The sequence below is a fragment of the Cupressus sempervirens genome, chromosome 8 (genome assembly GCF_028749045.1).
Source record: "Cupressus sempervirens isolate cs-2001-9-10 chromosome 8, ASM2874904v1, whole genome shotgun sequence".
Taxonomy (NCBI): domain Eukaryota; kingdom Viridiplantae; phylum Streptophyta; class Pinopsida; order Cupressales; family Cupressaceae; genus Cupressus; species Cupressus sempervirens.
The window spans coordinates 40,995,353-41,001,274 of record NC_143125.1 but is presented as its reverse complement, the minus strand read 5'-3'; positions in this window follow the sequence as shown (position 1 = coordinate 41,001,274).

Genomic DNA, 5,922 nt, shown 5'->3' with positions numbered 1-5,922 from the left:
TTGTGCAACCTAAATCTAATGATGAAAGGATGGAGTTAGAAGGCACAAGCTAGTTTAGAGTGGTAAGTCATGATCCCAAGTTTGATATTGAAAACATTTGTGATAATGTTAGGGATAATACAGATTTAACTAGTTTGAAAGATATTGAATTGAATAAATTGATTAAAGAAGATCAAAATAAGATTAAAGAATTAGTGTATGCCATGATGGAAAAATTCAAGAATACCCCACCTAAATTTGGTAATGCTATGCCCAAAGATTTATGTTCGATTGTTCAAGAATAAATGGCATTATTGCCTAAGTGTGGAAAAGGAAATACAAGAGTCTACATTGGCATAAGTGATGCTAGAATTGTCAACAGGGAAAAATAAAAAAGGCAAGTAAGAAACATGGTAGCAAATTTGCACCCAAGTATAGAGCCTTCAACATTCTCCTGAACAAGATTGAAGATGTTGTAAAGAAGTCTACTGAATGTAGAAATTGATATATGGCTTGACTATTATCAAGGAATGAGAAGAGGATCCCTTTGAGGGAAGGAACAATGGAAAATATGAAGATAATGACAAGGAAGGAGAAGTTTCAAAAGAAAAGGAAGATAACATAGTGGAAGAGATATAACAAATGGGAGATGAAATGGCAACAACTGAGGAGCAACAAATAGATCAAAGTGTGCAAGACATAAAATTGCCACCATTAAGCCCTTGACATGACAATAACACACCTGTAGTAACAACAAAAATAAAAGATGTTCCTGACAACTCAACACAGAACATCAATCCACTAACTATAGAGTATCTGAAGAAGATCCTTGACCAATCCACATTATAGGCTAAATTGTGTGATAATCTAGTTTTGGGCTGTGTGGATGAATTACAAAAAGTAGTAGCTAACATAACTAGGGATAAGATGAACACATAAGAACCACCTTCTACCATCCCTATAGCTACTAGTGGTCAACCTCAAGAGAAAACATCAGTAGATACATCAACAAAGTTTGATACCACAGACAAAGTTGTTATGAATGAACAAAAAACTAAGGCTGCAGAGGAGCCCACAAAGGATCAAGCAAGACAAACTGAGGTATTTGTACCTACTGCACAAAAATGTGGTGCATCACAAATGATTGTAATTAATCAAGGAAGAGTAGAAGAAGAGAGGGAAATTTCAAAGGAAAAGGAGTAGGAACTGTTCAGACATTGGTTAATTTACTAACAACTAACACTCCTACTAAAGTCCTTTAGAAGCTAAGCACTAATACAATGCCACTTCAGATTTCTACACCAGGTTAAGCTCAACAAAGGTTTCAAGTGTACTTCACTATGGGGACCCAACACTAGATGAGGAAATTGTTATACCAAAATATGATTATGGAACAATGAACCTAGAATAGATCAATATCATGTAGGAGGCATTGGAAAGGAAAAAGAATCAAGAGATACTTAGAAAGGAGTATAAGAAAAGGCAAGCACTATATGAGATAAAAGACATCTTTCTAGATGCATTCAACTTGTAAACACCAGATGAGACCAAGCTTATATTGGAGCAATTGTCAAAAAATGTTGAACAAGTGATAAATGAAGACTAGGAAACCAATGCAAAACTCATGGAATGGTCTAAAAAGAAATTCCAAGGAAAGATAAATGAAAAGATATCTAGTGGAATAGAACTATCACAAGTGGAAATGACTACAAAGATTGAAAAAGTGAAGAAGGTACTTGAGAATATATTCTCACTATACACCAAATTTTGTGACCCCACACTCTTCACACAAGAAATGAGCCAAAAGATTCTAAGTCTCGAAAGAAATTTGAAAATATCTAGTATGTAATTACCACAAAACCCAGCTCAAAGTGAGAGGGACTTTCATTCAACATGTCACAGACAAAAGGAACTAGATGTATTAATAGAAAAGAGGCTAATACAAGAGCTAAGCCAATCCAAATTCAAGCTTCCTTGACCCCTCACATTGAAATACTACAAAAGGAACTAGCCTATGCTAAAATAGTACTCAAGAAAGATCCTAATATTTCAACATTAGATGGCTTAGTTCACCTTGCAGCAAATATAGCCATTCAAATCAAATTATTAGATGTTGTAATACAAAACTAGGATGATACTATCAAGATTGTAATGGAAGTGAATAAGAACTTCCTAAATAAATACACACTTAGTGTATAGACCCTTTGACATCAGTGTCAAAAAGGGGGAGAAATATTTAAAAGGGGGAGTCAAGATAAAATGCAAGGGGGAGACATGTGAAAGGGGGAGATATAAATAAAACAAGGAGAAGAGCAAACAAAGCTAGGGTAAGTAGTAGAAAAAGTAGAAATAGGGCATATTAGAACACATCAGATAAAGAGTATCAAAAATATTGAAGAAAGAGACTAATAGCAAGAGGAAAATCTACTCAGAAAGATTTTGGATACAGAATAGACACATTTACTTAGGGGGGGTCACAAAATTTTGAGGTATATGGTACATTACAAAAATTTTGAACAATTTTGAAGTTTTGTATATATGTCAAACTAGATGTATATTATACTCGAGGAGACTAGTTTCATCATGTATAGTTAAGTTTTTTTGCCACTCATGTCAAAGGGGGAGATTGTTGATCTTGGATTGGTTTTGATGATTAAGTGTCAACACATTTAAGAATTTTACTAAGTTCATACCGAGCTAGTAATATATGCCAAGTATAATGAGTATAGATGTTGAATTACAATGAGTGTGAGTCACTTATGTGTCAATTAAATCAAGTGTCAAGTAAATAGTAAGTGTTGAGTCGCTCAAGTGCTGAGTGAACAATAGATGCCCAAAAAATTCAAGTGCTGAGCCAGATAGAACTATAGTATGTTCCAAACACCAGTATAAACAAGTGTTGAGTAAGATAGAATTGACCTAATTGTTTGTGATGGCACAAACAAACATCCATGTAAACCATTTTTGAGCTGACATATGGATAGATCTCGAAGCTTTGAAGATAAGAATGAATCCATTTGGATTCCCTATGTGATCAACATGCAACCAATTAGAAAAATTGAAGGAATTGATGGGAAAAATGAATGAATCTCAATCATAGATTCATACCTAACCCTAAGCCACTAAAGTCCTCTTAAAGGGAGATGAAGCCCCATAATTTAGTGTGAGAGAGAGCATTAGAGAATGCATGTGAGGAGGTGATACTAGCAAATATTTGAAGTGAAAGGGGTGAATTGATTAGTATACATTCAAGGTGACTTAGAAGAAGGATATAATTGCAAATTAGTTATTAGAACAGACGATCGAACATACAGTTGTTTCATATCAGATTAGAAAGGATCAAGAAGAATTGAATTGAGATTTGAAATTAGCAATACTAGTTTGTAAGTGTATCCAATCAAACATTCTACTATACTTTCTAACAACTATATCAGCAAAATGAAATCCTTTTATTAAGGTTGATTTAACAGTCATAGTGAAATCCTTTAACAGGGTGACATTCCAAGTTAGTGTTCTATAGTCCTTTAGCTAGGCCCAAATTTAACAAGGTGTTAAAATCCTCCAACAGGATAGGATCTAACAATCCTTTGTAAGTCTTTAATATGATAGGCCTTTTGCAGGGTAGATCATGAGAATGGTCAAATTATGTAACCTTAATAGGTGAACTTTATTGCTACAGTAGTGAAGAATTATGGGTGTCATCCCCACCCTAGTTTTACCTTCTCATTGGAGAGTTTTTGGATAATCATATTTGGTGTCAAGAGTTTATGTGGATGCATTTTCTTTACATTATATTTTAATATGTTTATGCAATCATTGTTTTAAAATTAAAAGTTCTATTGGTTAGAGATTAATACTTATGATTCACCCCCCACCATAGAAGTATACATTTCCCATTTTTATTTCCAACACCTATTGTGGTCTTTATTTATTGAGATGTACCATAACAAGGTTTCAATCCATTAATTGTAAGTCACTTTTCTTCTCATTAGCTCTTTGCTTCATTTTATGGGTGTTATCAATCAAGGTTTATTTACTACATCATGAATCTCCTCCATAGACATGGAAAAGTCTCCAACATAATCACTCTTATATGTAGTCTTTCCCAAGTCTCTAATCTACAATATGCCTCTTGAGCATATCCCATAAACTATTTCAAAAGGACTCTTGCAAGTAGATCTATTTTGAGTATCATTTTATGCATATTTAGCTTGAGGAAGAATATGATCCCATGTTTGACAATATTCCTTCATGAAAAATCTAAGCAAGTTCCCAATTCTTCTATTAACCACTTTATTTTGCCCATTTATTTGTGGGTGATAAGCATACCATAAAGAAATGTTAGTGCCTACTATTTTTCTAAAGAGTCTTCATTAAATGATTCATGAATTTTGAATCTCTATATGAAATAATGTTGATTGGAAAACAATGGATCCTCACTAGCTCCCTGGAGAAAATATTGGCTATGTGGCACTCATCATGATATTTTTTCATTGTACAAAGTGAGCCATTTTGGTAAACCTGTCAGCTATCGCATATACACTATCAAGTCTATATTTTGTCTTAGCCAACTAAACTAAACAATCCATGCTTACCCATTTCAAGGTCTATTTGGTATAAGAAGTGGTTGGTATAGCCTTTTATTTGATGAACTTAGTTTTTTCTTTTGACAAACAATGCATGAATCTACACAATGTTGATTGAAAAATAATGGATCCTCACTAGATCCTTGAAGAAAATATTGGCTTTGTGGCAGACATCATGAGATTTTTTCATGGCACAAAGTGAGCCATTTTTCTAAACTTGTCAACTATCACATATACACTATCAAGTGTATGATTAGTCTTAGTCAACTAAACTACATAGTCCATGCTTATCCATTCCAAGGTCTATTTGGTATAAGAATTGGCTGGTATAACCTTGTATTTGATGAAATAACTTTTTCTTTTGAAAAATGATGCATGATCCACACACATCTCTATATCCCTTAGCATTATTGGCCAATAGTAGAATCTATTCAAGCAAAATCTAGTGTCTTATGGATTGCAAAATGACCACTTAATGGGGTAAAAGTAAAAAGTTGTGTCACCTTTTAGGCTAACTTATCAAAATGGTGGAATTTGATTATCTATATTTAAAAATCATTTTTATTCAAACATAAGATCTAGATAAATTCATTCTAGCTAAGTTATATATGGTCTCACACTTTTCCAATTGGAAATGTCTATTAAATGCATGTTTTATACTAGTTTGTATCCAATTACTAAAAAAATAAAATTGTTTCAAAGAAGTGGTGTCTCAATAACTCTTACTATTTTTTATATTTTTTAAATAACATATAAACATCATTTTATAGAGCTAAGATTCAAGAACATTCTCATATAGATTTTATAGTGCTCTAATTAGATATAGTATATTGTAATTTAAAAACTCTACAAGCACATATTTTAACAATTGAAAACATGTCAATTTTGACAAATAAATAAATATTAAATCATATTAAAAAAAAATTAAATTATATGACGTTCTAGAGGAGAGAGTCCTCTTCTAGAATTTGTAATTCTTGTCCTAGTTAGAATAGATTTTTTTTGAAAAATGTGGTGGGAGATGAAAACTATCAATTTCAGGTGAGTTAAAATTTGAATCATTATAAAAGAGAAAATATAGGTCTGAAGCCCATTTTTATTCTTGAATGTTCTACCTATGTATGTTGTCTATAACATAGTCCAAGATCAAAGTTAAATAAGTTAATTTTCATATAATTTTGTGATGGGAACTAGACCCCTAATTTTCAACATTTTTCAGCAACTAAAAAATTATGTATAAAAAATAGGAAAATGTATCAATTCTTATTCCAAATAATTATTAAAAATTATAATCCTTGACATAATCCATTTATACACATTTCACTAGTTTACTTCATTTTCAAATTCAAAATAATAA